Raw genomic sequence first — 17,903 nt, forward strand, 5'->3', positions numbered from 1 at the left:
CCATTTTCCTTATAGGGTTACTTGAGAGGTCAACTAGAAGGGCTATCTTGACGCCAAGATATCCTCCCCCGTACAGTACAAAAAATTGAAATACATTATTGGAGAGCAAATCTTTTGTACCGTTTGTACCAAAAAAGTTTTGTTTGTACATTGATAGTTTTCGAGAAAGAGGCGATGACATTTGGGGGGCTATCTTGTACGTAAGATAGACCCCGTAATGAGTAGTTTTTCGATGCCCATTAATAAGTATTATGTGTTTATTCATGTGAATTTATGTGTTCCACCGTTTGTACCGAAAAAAGGTTTGTTTGTACCCTGATAGCTTCCGAGAAAGAGGGGATGACATTGGGATGACAGAAGGGCTATCTTGGCCCCAAGATATCCCCTTCCCCGTATCACAGCACAAAAAAATTAAATACACCATTCGAAAGCAAATCGTTTGTACCGTTTGCACCGAAACATGTTTTGTTTGTACTATCACCACCCCTTAATAGGAAAATCCCCTTCATCTCTTTTTTAAAAGAAATATTTATTAAGGGACTATTCATTAACATGAATAAGGAGGTCCATTTGTTTATAAAAATTAAAGGTTCATAAATATTTTAATAAACATCCTACCTTTCAAACTTCTAATGCCTTAGTTTCTCTCGATCTTATACATATACTCTCCGTCAGCTTCCTCAGGGACGGAAATTCATAATACGCGAGAAAGTGGAGATGACGATAAGATTCACCTGCACACGCGAGAAAGCACCGGGCTTCGAACCCACCACCATAGGCGCTGACTTTGGGGGGCAGGACTCTTTTGGCCCCCCCATATTTAAAGGTGGGGTTCTCGCCCCCTCAATATAATCCAGTCGAGGAAGAATTAGCAAAGAGAAGCAATAATTTCTGTCGTAAACTTCGTCGTGCCTTTAATTCAACATTAGGAACAGCCTTCTTATTCGATAGGAAATGCCGTTTTCAAAACGGTGTTTTTAAGTGGAGCATTAAAGCTTGAAATAACACTCTGGCAGCACTGATATGAAAAGTAAAGATGAGTGTAGTGCGCAAAGTTGCAGTGAAGGTCTCAAATTTTGAACGTGAATTTGTTGTAATGTCTTTAGGCGAATTTGACTTAGGTCGTGAATTTCCCAGTGGAGTAGGCGACCGAGATCTGGGGGAGGGAGGGGGCCATCATCAAGCAGTTAATAGAAAACAGCTGGATATAATGATTTATTTATTCATTGTTTTGGACCCTTACAATATTTTCTTCAAGTCGGCGCCTATGCCCACCACGATGACAAGTCAGACTGAAATAGAAAATAGATTCAAAATATGGAACAATATCTACTCAGAGAGTGAGAGTCCACAGGTACCATAGTTATTAAAAACTAGAGCTGAAAGGAAAACTATTCTGGTCTTAAAGTACCAGAAAAGATAATTTTCGCTAATTTCCTACCTTACCCATCCCAATGCTATCACTAGTGGGGAAAAAGAATGAGTGGAAAACTGTAAATTAAACGATTATTGAGAAACAAGACACATAAACTTTATATCCAAATAATAAAAACTAAAAAGAATAACAAAGTGTGTACAAATTCAGAAAGAAACTGGATTTACAGAAATAATAAACAAAGAAAAATAAAAAAAATGAAATGTTTACTCACCTAAACTGCGTACTTCCACGTTTCAGCTTTACACCAACTGAAGAAATCAACTTTTTATATCTGACACTTTAGCGGCTCGAGAAGTTCGCCGCTTTCATAGACAAAAGCCGAAAGCAATTGCTGAATAATACGGTATTTACTTACGGAAAACGGCAGAAATAGAGAAAATTTAATTAAATCGGTGAGTGGAGAAACACTACTAGTCCACAAAACTCATTTTGAGATATTCGAAGAAAGAACTTTCGTTTGTTAATGCCACAAATGTACGTCAATATTATAGCATTCTGCTGTGACATGCGAGGTCTTGCAAATTGTACTGCTCTTTATTATAACTTGTAGTTCTACATCTTTAGTGCTATTTTTGCCTTTACCTCAAAATGGCTTATTTTGGACTCACACTGTTCTCCCACTCGTCGATTCAAATTTAACTTTGAGTTAACCCCAAAAAGTTCTTTCTTTTATTATTTGGATATGCACAACCAGAGTTCAAAATACACATAAATCCACATGAATAAATACATAGTACTTATTAATGGGCATGGAAAAAGTATACACATTACGGGCCCTATCTTCCGTACGAGATAGGCCCCCAAATGTCATTCCCTCTTTCTCAAAAACCAGGGGCGGATTCAGGACAGACTTCTGGGGGGGGTTGTAATACTGCTACTTAGAGCTACTTTTAAGAGCTCTAAACTCTGGGATGGGTTTTATTTATGTATAAAATAAAAAAAGTTTTTTCTTCTGCTGGGGCAACCGCCCCGATCGCCTCCCCTGGATCCGCCCCTTAACATTTTTCGGTACAAACGGTACAAACGATTTTCTTTCGAATGGTATATTTCCATTTTTTGTGCTGTAATACGGGGGGGATATCTTGGCGCCAAGATAGCCCACCCCAGTAGACCTCTCAAGTAACCCTATAAGGAAAATTGTACAAACGAAAATATTTTCGGTACAAACGGTAGAAAAGAAACGTAGTACAAGCGAATGGCCTAGCCATTATTTCAAGTTTCTAAAGTCGGGATGCTATCTTGCCGGACGTCCCAGTCGAATTATATAATTTTGCCCACACGAACGCATTCTTTTGTAGAATAGATTGAAAGTAATAAAGCTAGTAAAGGAAGCAAACTTTGCGTATTAAAGATAACAAGAACATATCCATATTGACTATTATTAGTGTTCTTGTAATTTGGAGAGAGAATAATTTAGCACCAAAGAGAATTAGTATTTCTACTGACAAAATTTGTTTCAAGGAAGTTACTTTCAGAGAATTGATGCTGCATTTGCTGCAGTGGTGAATTTACGATTTTGTTTCGGGGGGCTTTGCTAACTTTAGTCCTGGAAATGTAAAAATTCTGCAAGATATTTCATTTAGTTTAATATAGTAAATAAAATTTCGAGGGCCTTAAGCCCGGAAGCCCGCCCCTAGATAAGCCACTGATTTGCTATATAATTCAATTTTGTTATTGTTTTATAGATTTTATGGGATTTGCTTAGAAAATGAGATTAGTATTACTTTTTAAACTATTCGTTCCAAATAGTAAGTCCGAAGTAAATAGTAAATAAAAAGTTTTAGTACATTGTTCATAAATATTTTAAGTCGAAACTGAAAGGTATCCAGAGCAGACTATTTAGCCAGATATCAGTAGTGAGCCGTGAAAGCATTCGATAATGCTGTCTATATTATATAAATATCGATAGAGTTTAGTATACTAAACATATAACTAGAATTCTTTGTTATATTGCAGCTACTTAATGTTGTTAATTCTAATTTAAGATTTTAATAATGTGTAAGAAGAATTTGTTACTTGATATCTTAAATGACCATTATATCGTACTTTTAAACAAGTACTTTTGGAGATTGTCCCTGTGATGCCCTCTTTCCACACCCTCCTGTATGTGCCAACGTAAGCTTCTTATTTAAAAAAAAATACTGCAATGATGAACTTGGACTAATGATCTACAGGGTGGTCCGGAAGTGGGCGTACCCCTAATTGGTGTTTTCTGACCGTTTTAGATTTTACCCACATTTGTTTGGTAACATTGCTTGGCATTGTCTGGCAACTGTTGTGATACAGCAGGATGGAGCAACAGGGCATTTCGCGATTCACGTGTGCAATTACTTGAATCAGACGTTTCCTTGCCGCTAGATTGGAAGAGGTTTTGCATCTTCATCACCTCCCTTTGCCTGGCCTCGAAGAAGCCCCGATCTGATGACACAGACAATGCTCTCTAGGGTTTCATAAACCAACAAGTAAGAAACACTCGATTCACACAAAGAAGGAATTACGAGCAGCTATGGAAAACGCCTTCACCCTCGAGACTCGGAGTATCACCACAAAACATCTGCGAGAACTTGGCTCACAATTCAGTTGAGTTACGACATGGATGGTGATCATACCGATGTTTATGACTCTTAAGACTATTAAGACTTCAATGAAATGAAAATGAAATGAAATCTTTGAGTTTTACGTCCCACGGTTATGCCGGTTAGGCTAAAGGAGACGGTGATGATGAGTAATGAATGAAATGGTGGAATGAAGAAAGTGGGAGGAAACGAGAGAACCCCGAGAAAACCCATGCACGCGGTGTTTGTCCACCACAAAGTTCACTTGGCGGGAGTATTAAGACTTCAAGGTAATTGTACAGACATTCTACCATAACTAACACTATACTGTTGAAACTAAAGAGGAAGTACGTCCACCTCCGGACCACCCTGTACTTGGCAATTCTTTGATATCACCCAATCGCCACTAACTACATCAATAAGAATATGTAGTTAAAGAAAATGAATTCCATTTTACTGGAATAACGAAAAGTTCTCTTTCAACATATGCTAAACTTGCATTATGAGCATTTTCTGCTCTGGCCGTTTCTTACAGCATCCACTATGCGATTTCATGGTAGCCTCTTGCCTATGCTCCTCCTAAATATTGAGATCTAATATTTTGTAAGAAAGAAGTTTGGATAAAGACCATCTGAAATAACTTTAGTTAGGAATCCGTAAATAACAGATGATAACCATGAATACGATTTGAAGGCTGTTAAGCGAAGGTGATTTTGTTTACGTAAGTTTCTGTCAAAATTCGTTCTTGTGTGTAACGCGAACAAACAACCGAAAAATTGCCCTTTCTTCTTTTCTTTCTTTCTAAATTCAAAATCTCCTATTTCATTTTTTTTTTTTTAGGTTTTTCTTTTATCAAAGAGAAGAAAGCATATCAATACCAGTCAACGCTTTCTGTAAATAAAAGAATCTATTATGTAGAATAATCATTTTGCTTAAATCTCTTGATAAATTGACCATAATCTCCTGATGTTTTGAAATTAATATATGATTAATTATTTGGACTCCTATAACAGTTAGCAGCAGTTAGATACACTCCTATCAGATTTCTCAGTATAGTTTGCTCTCTTTCTTTATAAATTAGTCCCGGCTCATAGTTACACCAAGTGAGAAAATGGTCTGCGTTTGAGATTATAGAAGAGAAGAAGTTATTGGGGAATTTTGAAGTAGGACTCATCGGATCAATTAGCTAAGTAGTGAAGCTATGGATTGTTGCAACAAGCGATCCTCATTCTCAGAAATTTTAATCCCATGCTATACGAATAAGTCTAGTTTCTGACAAAATACAGAAAATGATCTATAAGACTCTAAACTGTTTAATAAATATTCAGGAAAGTGTTTTATAAAATTGAGGAGAACGCGCCCACTCATTATTGGCTTATTATAACTGAAACAAATTGTCAGAATAAAAATAGAACATATTCTGTAAAATTTCATTTTTACGAAAGTTATCATAGGATTAAATTATCAGAGGATTAAGTGTTTTGATAATTTCATATTTTCCCCCGGAGTGTGTTTTGCATGAAGAAGTGACGAAAATACACTGAGAAACAATTGTAGGTGGCATACTTAAAAAGGTAGGTTACATGCGTAATTCCTATAGTTTTTGGACTTAACGTGCAGCGGACGTTATAACTGAAAACGGACGTTTTGTAATACTTTCCCTATAAGTGTTCCATCTATACGTACTTTACGTATGAAACAATATAGGTGGTCAGGATCTCAAATACAAGTGGACGTATATATGGCGTGGGAGCAGGAAAATTCGGTGTAGGAAAATTCGTTGTAGGAAAATTCGGTGTACAGAAAATTCGGTGTACGGAAAACTCGGTGTGGGGAATGTTAGGTGTAAACAAAGATTCGTTGTAGTAGGCCATAGGATTTATTAAAAACTTAACTTTGAGGATAAATGAGTGTATTAGTTTGAAGTTCAAATTTTGTGTAGAACGTACACTCATGTCCAAAATGATTGTCGCATATCTATATTGTCTTCTTGTAAGAATATGATTTGATAATGATTTTGCAGGGTGCTTTTAATACTGATACTATGTGTATAATCTGGAAATGTATATTTGTGGTCAATTTCATAGGAAAAGAATTATAAATACGAAAATTAGAATGAGTAACACAAAATGTTGTTATATGGACAAGAAAGTTTTATTTTTGTTTTATTGTTCATATTTACTGCTCTTTTGAAATGAAATTTTCCACATACATGTCTTTGCCGATTATACACATACTAACATTATAAGAAATACCAAGCGAATTTGTTATCAAATTATATTAGTACAACAACATATTTATAGACATGCGACAATAATTTTGGACATGAGTGTACTTTTACTGTCTACTATCATTTTTACTCTTTACTGTCTACTTTATATTGCTTTATATTGAATTGTGTTTCTGAAATTATTGGAATTCTAGATTTCGAGGGATTTTAACATTTTATGGCCCTTACATGACGAGAAATTAGTCTTCCAATCAGACACTTTAGTCCTCAAAGTCCTCCAATCAGACACTTTAGTTTGTTTACCTTAAGGCAAACAAACTAAAGTGTCTGACTGGAGGAGAAGTCAACCATTTGTACAACTATTATCTGATAAAACCATCCTGCTTTATATTGCCCTTTCCAGTAAAACATTCTGATCAATATATTTTTGCATCTTATATATGTATATACAGAGTGATTCTTTGAAAACTCGCGGAGTCAGATTTTCATGCGGTTTGCTGCAAATCATCAAGGAGGAATAAGAGATTTATGGGACTATGTTTACTGGTTTAAATTCATCCGGGGTAATATAGAGCAGGCCGCAAGAAAAACAGCAAATATTCGCCATTGTACGTTACACTTCGAATGAGATATTGGATATTTGAAGCGAAATCACATGCTGAATAGATATTTCTTGGGTGACTTAGAGTCGGTACCTGACATCTTTCACAACATCCGCCAGCAAGGTCCGATGCTTCCCTGTCTTCCTCAGAAGCGATCCTGTTTCCTGCAATTTATTCACTAACGACCATATTATGTTCCTGTCTGGGGCAGAGCGTGAGGCAAAGTTGCGTGTAAATGCCCTTTGCGTAGCAACAACAGATCCCGTTCTCCAAAAACTTTTTAACGATAAAATCACGTTGCTCCAAAGAGTACATTATTGTAACTGTGTCCTGATCATATCGATACAGTAGCACAGCATAATTCTCAATACAACGGTCCAGTTTCTTGTTTCTTATTGACCGTCACGAGATTGTTATCTAGCGAAGAAACTCAAATCTCCACACCATACCTCATCTAATTCCAATCGATAAAGTGGCGAATATTTGCTGTTTTTCTAGAGGCGTGGCCGATATTACCTCAAATGAATTTAAACCAGTAAATATAGTTCCATAAATCTCCCAACGTTCCTTGATCATTTGCCACAAACCGCATGAAAATCGGACTTCAGTTTGAAATTCTAGACCTAAATGAAATTCGTGAGTTTTAAAAGAATCCGTGAGGAAAGGTGTTTTTAGTTGTTCCTATAACTATTCTATGAACTTATAATTGTTTTATTTCTAACAGAAAGTGTCAGCTTCATTGTGTGATGAAAAGTAGTTTATAGTAATACCCCGCGAAAGACATGCAAGACTGAAGGCAAAAAAATAAATATGCTTTTCTTGAAATAGGAAATAACATTTTATTCGTTACATTTTATGGTTTTTGTTTTCACAATGTGAAGTGTCGTAAATTCAATATGTATTACACCGAATCTACCTTACACCTAAATTTCCCCACACCGAGTTTTCCGTACACCGAATTTTCTGTACACCGAATTTTCCTACACCGAGTTTTCTTACACCGAATTTTCCTACACCGAATTTTCCTACACCGAAATTTCCTACACCGAATTTTCCTAGACCCATATGGCGTTGAAGAGGGCGAAAGAGAGACATGGACAGAAACTGAAGAAAAAATGTGCAAAGTAATTCAAGACAGATTAAAAATTCAGTTAAGAGACGAAGAAATAATGCGAGCTCACAGAGTAGGAAAGATAACCGCGAATAAAAATCGACCTATCGTGTGTAAGTTTTTAAGAGAGAAAACCAAAGAAGCAGACGCAAACTTCGTGGTAGTAACATTTATTATAGGGAGCTAGCTTGTTTACCAGCGGGGGCTGAGGTAGAGGGGGAAAATTTTCAATATTTTTTCTGCCTGACTTTTGCGGCACTCCCTTACCCTCCTTCTATATGTCAGCGTTGCCAGTCGTAAAAAAAATGTCACATGAATGTCATTCTAAAGAGTTAGGTGATTATTTGTTGTGTGTGTTGTGGTCGCGGTTTTGTTGCTTATTATTCATTTGACAATGGCTTCACAGCGTAAGAGAGGCCAAACTATACACAGCGAAGCTTGAGAAATAATAAGGAAGGTCATAGTGCAGTGCGACGAAGAAGCGAGGGAGAAAAAAAAACTGAAGCATCTGTTATCACAGTCTAATTTGCGTGTGTCCACGTCTACACGTTTCTATATTATTTTAACATTATTTACGACTTATTTTTTAAAATTGTATTGAGTATTTATCTTCATTGTTTTCTGTTACATTTTAGTTCCTATTTTGTAAATTTTAAGTGCCTATTTGCTCATCTATTTTCCAGGTTTTTAATGCCTAAACATCTGGGGCCTTATGCAGAGTCGTTTTGACGCATAATTAGCGCCATACTAAATACCTGACTACTGCAGGCAACATATGTTAGTCGAACGCTTTAGTAAGCACTAATCACGCGTCAAAATGTCTCTGCATAAGGCCCCTGGTCTCTAGTGATAATGATTAATCGAACTTAAACATAACACATACCGGTATATTCTTCATTGCACTTCTAAACTGTTAATAGGAAATTATGTATATAATTTATATATTTCAAGTGATATGTATAAGCTCTGTAATCAGATTGTAAATAAATGTGTTATACGTAGACAATGCTATTTTTAGAGCCAACAAAATTTCTTCGAAAGAGCGGAATATTCTTCGATATAATAATTATTAATAAGAATTAATATTTATTATTATTATTATTATTATTATTATTATTATTATTATTATTATTATTATTATTATTATTATTATTATTATTATTATTATTATTATAATAAAGAATTAACGCTCTAAACAAGCTTAGAAGCTTCTAAATGTAGAACTTACATTTTTCTTGCATAAAGCGGGATTTGAACCATCGCATTCACCTATCCCCAGCGGAATTGACCCTTTATGTTGCAATCGAAGACTAAAATGCTAGACCGCTCTGCCACGAGGGTGTTTATAAAATATAGAAGGTGAGTAATATGCAAAATGTATTCAATTACGGTAACTGCTTATGCAAATTTAAAAAATTCTTTCGATAGGGATTGCACAGTTTGCATAAACTCTTTGAATTAAGTGAGTATTAGGTAATTTTTTACAGCGCACTGGCAGCCCTGCCCAGGACCGTCGAGTGACCGTTTCTTGATGACGGGGGTTGGGCACCTGTCAATCAACTCTGACTTTCTCAGCCTCTCATTAAAGCTAGCTCCCAGTAATACATTGAACAGGATTATTCTAACAATGTGAGAAATGAAGGCAAAAATTTACAAGTTTTCATGAAAGAGACAAAACAACGCGGTAGTTATGCTTATCTGCAGTTTCGGTATCTGTATATTGATGGGGAAAAATTCACTTTAAGTGCACTTGGAAATAGAAACAGACAGCATCCAAGCAGAACAAGAGACTCAACATTCCAGCTTACAGCCTCTGAGCCTCTGTCACTAAATCAGCCTAAGGCAGTTCAAAGTGAAAGTTTTAGTGCTCTGAAGAATGTTAACCCTCCCTCCGTTCCATCCCCATTGTTAAGAAACCAACTACCCAGCCCTGAGTCAGTGAAGCGGAAATCAACGTACAACCGATGAGAATTTTGTGCTCAGGAACTGCATCAATTAGTAAGGACACCAAAATTAGTAAATACCGAGTGTGTTAAAAGCAGAACTTCACCTTCAAGTTTTATTGTATTGCCAAGCCCCGAGGCTCCTTCATTGTCATGGTCTGTAGATAATAGCTGTGTATCCGAAAATATGCAAAACCATACTTGTAAATTGTTTCAGTGTTTTATCAAAATACTTTTGGCTTACGGTCCAAAGCCCTAGAATTTTATACAAATGTCTTATCAAATAATTATGATGTAATCGCAATCACCGAAAGTTTTTTTTTTAACAGAATGTCATACTGATGGAGAATTTTTCGATAAAAGATACCAAGTTTTTGGTCAAGACAGGAACTTTGAACTATCAAAAAATTGTAAGGGAGGGGGTGTAATAATAGTAGTACATCAAAATTACAATGTCTCCTATATAAACTCTTGTGATCTAAATTTTGAATGTGTAATTGTCAAACTCTCCAGTCACTCACTAAAGGTGTTTATTTGTGTAGTATACATTCCTCCGGATTCAACTCTAACAACATACGAATTGTTTTATGAATTTATTGAGAGTAATGTTCCGATAGGAAGCACCGTTCTTTGCATACGGGACTTTAATATAAGTCAAATAACGTGTTTTAATTTTGACCTTCTACTTTCAACAAATAAATGTAAAGATTTAAATAACTTCATGTCCCTGTACGACTTAATTTCCCATAATGACATTCAAAATAGTAATGGCCGAACCTTACACTTAATACTCTCAAATCTTAATGACGTTTCCGTAACAAAAGAGTGTTGTCTTATTACTAATGAAGACAGGCATCACCCAGCTTTACTTATCTCTTTCCCGTTTCAACATCTGCAGAAATCTAAGAAAGAAATTAAGGAACCCGGTTTTAATTTTAGAAAAGCAGATTTCCAAAAGATGTACATAGAACTCTCTAAAGTAAACTGGGATTGCCTTTCGCAATCGGATGATGTAAATATAGCATTAACAAACTTTTATCAAATGATTAACAACATATTTTCTATATGTGTTCCACTTAAAAGACATATCAGCAGAAGTTATCCATGTTGGTTTACTTTAAGAAAATAAAATCCAAGACATACCACCATAACAAGTGGAAAAAGGGATCAACAAATATACTTTACCATCGCTATCAATTTGAGAGACTGCGTAAAAAAATTAAATCTGAAAAAATTAGCCTACAAAACTTTTATTTTAAACTCAGATTGCTCTATCGAGAAAGACCCAAGCCAGATCTAGAGCTTTATTAAACGCAAAACACAGCATTCGTCATCAAACTCCCTTACATGCAATGGTCATGATATCCAACATGTCAGTGAAATAGCACAGGCATTTGTACATTATTTCCATTCAGTGTACAACAATGTACCCGCTACATACAACGTTGACTCTTTTCTCGTTAATCGAACCGAATGTAATATATTAGACAACTTTCAATTAGATGAAATAAAACTCAAAGAAATAGAAAATGCTATACGAGCGTTGAAACCAAAAGCATCTTGTGGTCCTGTTAATATTCCCCCTTATGTTGTGAAAGGTTGCAGTGATATATTTAAATATCCACTTTGCACTATATTTAATATTTATATTAGAACAAACACTTTCCCAGATAAATGGAAAGAAAGTTTAGTCTGTCCATTACCAAAATCTGGAAACAAAAGAGAAATAGAAAATTTCAGGCCAATTGCTATTCTATTGCCCTTTGCAAAAATTCTTGAAAGTATATTATATGCGCGAATTTTAAATCATGTAGAACCTGTTCTTTCAACTTATCAACACGGCTTCTTCTGTAATAGGTCTACTTTGACAAACTTGTTAATTTTAACAAATTTTATAGTAACAGAATTAGATAGAGGCGGTCAAGTAGATGTCGTTTATACTGATTTTAGCAAGGCATTTGACGTCGTTGATCACGATGTCTTGCTACTGAAAGTAGCATCTCTGAATTTTTCGAAACAAGCAATGGAGTATCTTGTATCATACTTGCATAACCAAAAACAATGTTTCATATAAAGGATTTGTTACTGAAAAATTTAATACTCTATCAGAAGTCCCTCAAGGATCTAATCTAGGTCCTCTGTTGTTTCTTCTTGTTATTAATGATATTCCTCTATGTATTAAAACTTCTCAAGTTCTTCTTTTTGCCGACGATCTCAAATTATACTCCAAAGTAAGGTCAATTGATGATTGCGTGAAACTTCAACAAGATTTAGAGAGTATACAAATGTGGTGTGATAAGAATAAATTAGTCCTGAATGTTTCCAAATGTAAATCTATATCTTTCACGAGGAAAGAAAATCAAATTAACTTTACGTATACAATAAGTGGCACTTCCTTGTCTACCCAAATACTATCAAAGATCTAGGAGTTATATTTGATAGCAAATTAACCTTTACTCAACACGTTGACGCGATAACGAGTAGTGCATATAGAAACCTAGGTTTAATTTATAGGATAGAACAGGATTTCTACAAGCAATCAACATTTATAAGGTTATATTTTTCATATGTGAGGTCAAAATTAGAATATTGTTGTACTGTTTGGACACCAAATGTCACTAAATACACTGATTCAATAGAAAATATACAACTTAAATTCTTAAAAATGCTTGCAAATAAAAGAACCAGTTTCTATCCAAAGTATGTCCCCTATGAAGACTTGGTAAGGAATTTTAATTTTCTAACATTAGAAAAAAGGAGATGTGTTTTTGATTTGTTCTTACATAAATTATTAAATGGTAAAATTGATTGTCCAGAATTAGTTTCAGAAGTATTATTACGTGTCCCAACAGGTAAGACTAGAACAGCAAACGCTGCGACATTCTATTGTAGAAAAGCAAGAACAAAAATATTACATAAGTCTCCTCTGTGGAGAATGTGTGCTTCATATAATAAAATGATTAGATTTCATGTAATAGGTGAGTAGTATAGATTTAGTATCGTGACCGTCAAACGATACCGCGCCTTGATAAGAGATAGTTTATCAATTGTTTAATTAAGGATAAGGGCAGATAGTGAGTATAGAAGGAGGTGATGAAATTGGGTCAGGAAAGCGGAAAGGTCAATTGATTGATAAAGAACACGTGATGTGTTTTACAATGATAGATGACGAAATAATGTTAGGAAAGGTTGAATGACCACTACGAAGGTCACAGTGGATGCTCCCTAACGCATGATCCCTGGAAATGGCCCCCAGGACCCACGATTGACCCCCGTATAGGTACACCCTCCCCCTGTTTAATGAATTTTTAAAAAAAATATGAAATTATATTTATGTGGACACAGGAATTGAACTCGGGAACCCCTTTAATAGGAAATTATTTTATTTTATTGCATTATTTAGCCATACTTGGTGTTTGTACTAAAGACGGAGTCTTGTTCTCGCACATCCATCACCGAAGAACTTAAGACATGAACTGAGGTTTAGCGCGCTTTGGAAATTCGGATGAATTGACCTTTGTACGATTAGATAAACTTGTTGAACGACGAAACATTATGTGACGATGTGTAATTTTGAACATTGATACATGACTAAACATCATGTGACGATGAGTAATTTTGACCCTTGATACATGATTAAACATCATGTGATAAGTAATTGGAGTCATTGACGTATGACTAAACATTATGTGACAAGTAACTGGAGCTACAACCGTATGATTAAGTAACATGTGATTGATAACTAACCACGTCTGATTATGCATAAGGTGAACACGTGATGGGATGTTCACCAACAGATGAATAAGCATCATATGACATTGCCACAAGTAATGTTGATTTTACATATTGTGAACATGTGATGGGAACGCTATGATAAGATATTATAAAAGAAACTGTTAACGTACTACGAAATAAGATAGATAGGGTATTGAACTTATATGATTAAAGAACCTTGTCACTAATTAAGATTGGCAGAGCGTTAAATACACAAGCGAGAGATTACCAATGATAAATAAAACAGAATTTAACATTATAGATGTCTTGAACTCTGAAAACTTGTTGTTTTCTAAATAATATTTGTTTTAATAGGTCGGTTTAAAATATCATGTGGTTTGACTACAACATGATAACATTGTTTACATGTTTTCCGTATATCATGTGCTTATGATTACGGGTTGTTTTTGAAAATAGATTTGAAAAAATATAATAATCATGTGATATGATGTTGGTGATAAAATGTTTCCTTATATACTGGGGTTTGAAGAGAAGTTGTTCATAGAGTCATCAACGCTGTAGAGTTGCTTAAGAATTAAGTAGAGAGGCAAATTTGAGATGGATTCTAATATTGAACTGGCAAAGAAGAAGTTTAAGTCTTCAGACTATTTTTCTGAAATTTCCATAGACGCTCCGCAATCTCCAGAAATAATTATTGAATAGGAGATTATTGATCTTAGGGATGAACCGGTTTTAATTCCAACATCTCCAGTGGGATCACCTTCAATATTGGGACCATCAAATACTGGACCATTGTTTGGTACAACATTAAAAGTACCAGCAATGAAATGGACCTTAACACCGGATGCTGAGGAAGAAGATGAAGCAAGACCACCACCATCGATATATGTGGAGGAGGAGGAGGCAAGACCCCCATCGCCAGATTTATTTATTGAAGAGGAGGAAGAGGGAAGAACACCAGCACAACTACCATTGATATATCTGGAGGAGGGAGAAGGAACACCACCACAACAACCATCATTGATATATGTGGAGGATGAGGAAGAAGGAAGAACACCACCACAACTACCATTGATATATGTGAAGGAGGGAGAAGCAACACCACCAGCACAACCACCATTGATATATCTGGAGGAGGGAGAAGGAACACCACCACAACAACAACCATTGATATATGTGGAGGAGGGAGAAGAAGTAAGGCCCCCATCGCCAGACTTATTTAGTGAAGTGGAGGAAGAAGAAATTCTTCGTTTATTTCAGGAGTTGGACGATTTTAAACCTGATACACCAAATGCAAGTGTTACACCATCACCACAAACGGAACCAATGGATTTATCAGTGCGACGAAAAAAAAGTGTGAGTGCGGTTTTGATATTGTTGACAAAAACTGTGTACATAAAAGTATTTTAAACTGGAAACCGGAAAGTGTATTATTGTGTCAAGGCTGCGCCTTTAATTATTACAATCAGCTTGGACATCATTGTTTGCTGGCAAACCAACTGTCATTGGAGGCAGAAGCTTGGGTTATTATGTGAAGTGAAAATGTAAGAAATGATGTTTATCTTATTTATTTGATTTCACATGCTAATATGTATGTTAATGAACAATTGTTTAACAAACATTATAATGAATTATTACAAAATCCGAAATATATTGAGGATTTACCAATTATACTTTTGGAGAAAGACAGAAATGTAACATTTAAAGCAAGATTTTTGTATATATTTTGTTTTGTACATATATTATTTCTTTGTATTATTATTTTGCTTGTATATATTTTTCTGTTAGTGAAATAAATATTTAACCAAAATTTTATTTTTGATTTTTATTTATTATTAAAAAAACTTTTCCTGAATAATAAAAATAGGTAATATACTATTATTGGGTATAAGAATTGGTATTTACAATGAGCTTTAATCCGAAGAAACTTATTTTTTCAAATACACAAATTGTAAATTATAAAAAGTTATACGTTAATTAGAAATGCAATATGAAAACTAAAAACTTTTTCATATACATATGGTATAAAAATTTCAAAACAAGTTTAAAACAAAATGAAAATGAAAATACAAGTTTAAAAACAAAATGCAAAATGAAAATAAAAATACAAGTTTAAAAACAAAATGCAAAAACGCAAACTAAAAAAGTTTTCTTACATGCATGCATTATAAACTCACAAGTAAATTTTATGACATGTGAGTTTTGTCTTGTTATATGCACATGTTAAAGTTTTTTTACTTGCATGAATTAATTTTCACAGAATACTTTAAGTATAATAATATTGCAAAACGCATTTACACAAAACCAAAACACATTTAAGGAAATAATAATAAAAAATGAAAACAAGTTATATACACTGATAAAATTTTATTCACAATAAGATATACACACAGATACATTTGTATTTTTAATAATGTTAACATTCTTTGATATATTGGTTAATACATTCAAGATTTATATTAGTATATGCACAATTACATATTGAACAGTTTTCCACTAATTTATACACATTGTTTTATTATTTGTAATTGATTAACAGAAGAGTTTCCATTACAACTTTTTAAAATGCGGATTATATAGTAAATCTTTTTGTAAAAATAATTTGGTAATTAATTCAATGTTGTCTTTGTTTAATAAAATGTTATATAATGTCCATGTAAATTCCCAATCATCAATTTCAGTATCAGAATGCACTGCTGCAAATTGTTCATATAAATCATCAAAAGTTTGTGCGCTTACCATTGTACGCCATGCATTATAGCATAACATATTATAGTCCGAAGTAATACAATCGTGTTCTTCTATTTTGCTTCTGTTTTGAAAACATCCGTAACACAAAAGTTCTCGATGTGGTTTCCAACGGGCAATACACATTAACACACAGTGTTCTTTTATAGAAAAAGAAGAACAATGATATTCGCATTCCTCGTATCTATTTAGAAAAATACACCGATGTTTACAATAACGATTTTTGAAACACATTTTTGTCCTTTTCCAGATATGATTCTCTTAAATCAAAAATATGATAATCATTAAATGTAATTTCCTGTTATGTATAGTTAAATTTGTTTATAAGATTTAGAATATTGTTGGTATTTATATATTTTACATGAATTTTCAAATATTGTTTTAATATTTGATCACGTGTTGATTTTTTAATTAGGAAATTCCACACAACAGTATTTAATTCCTCATCGGTTTCAGTTAAACATTTATGCACAGTTTTATTTTCACTACGATTTGCACAACCTTCACAAAGTAAAGGTTCAGAAAGTTTATAATTTTCTAGTATTGTTTTACACAAATTTTACTTACGTTATTAGGAGTACAATTACACTTTACTTCGTTGAATATAAGATTATCATTAGAGATTGTATCTTGACTTGTTACTTCCTCTTGAAATGGTATTTCAGTTGATTCTCTGAAACTTCTTCTATACACTTGTGCGGGTATTGGCTCCTGTGTTGGAAATATTATGCGACATGTATCATCTTCTTCAGGAATTTCAGAATCATTTGGATTGACAAGTATAATTTTCTTTTGTTTTTCAAGTTGAAACTGTTTTTCACGTGGTGAAATATACTTAGAGTCTACAGTATTACTTTTGGATAAAAGATTAGTTTGAATTTCACCTTTTTGTTTTTTATTATGAGAAGTTGAAAATGGTTTTATATGTAGTGATGTATTTCTTTTTCGTTTTGCACTAGCGGAAACAGACGGCCTTTGACTGTACATCTTATCACGGTAGAATCCGCTTTATATCAGTATGAACCATGACCTGATTTATAATCACAAACCTGCGCAAAAGATTGCGCATTAACATATTTAATTTTTACATACATTGGATTTTGTTTTAAGTGTGAAAATAGACATTTTATAATAAATTACATGATATATAAATATTGTACTTATAAAACATTAAAAAATATTATTGAACTTTTAAAGACAAGGTAAAGGATACAATGTATAGGAATATGTTCATACATTTAAAGGTTAAAACTAATATTGAGTGTTTTGCAGTGCATAAGGCTATACATTATATATAATTAAAATAAAAGAAGTGTAAAAGGATTACATAGTTTCTTGCAGATTTCTTTAAATGAAACATTTTTATTTTATGTGCAAGCAAAGGAGATGAAAATAAATATATTGCAGAATATTATGTCCACGAAGGCATACAGTTAGATGAGAAAAATATTGCATTAAACCCTGGCTTGAGGTACATAGCCAAGCTATTCCTCAATTTGCTCTACTTCAAATGGGGACAAAGAACGGTTTTGTCACAATCA

The sequence above is a fragment of the Thermobia domestica genome, chromosome 11 (genome assembly GCF_964235325.1).
Source record: "Thermobia domestica chromosome 11, izTheDome1.hap1.1, whole genome shotgun sequence".
In the NCBI taxonomy this organism is placed as follows: domain Eukaryota; kingdom Metazoa; phylum Arthropoda; class Insecta; order Zygentoma; family Lepismatidae; genus Thermobia; species Thermobia domestica.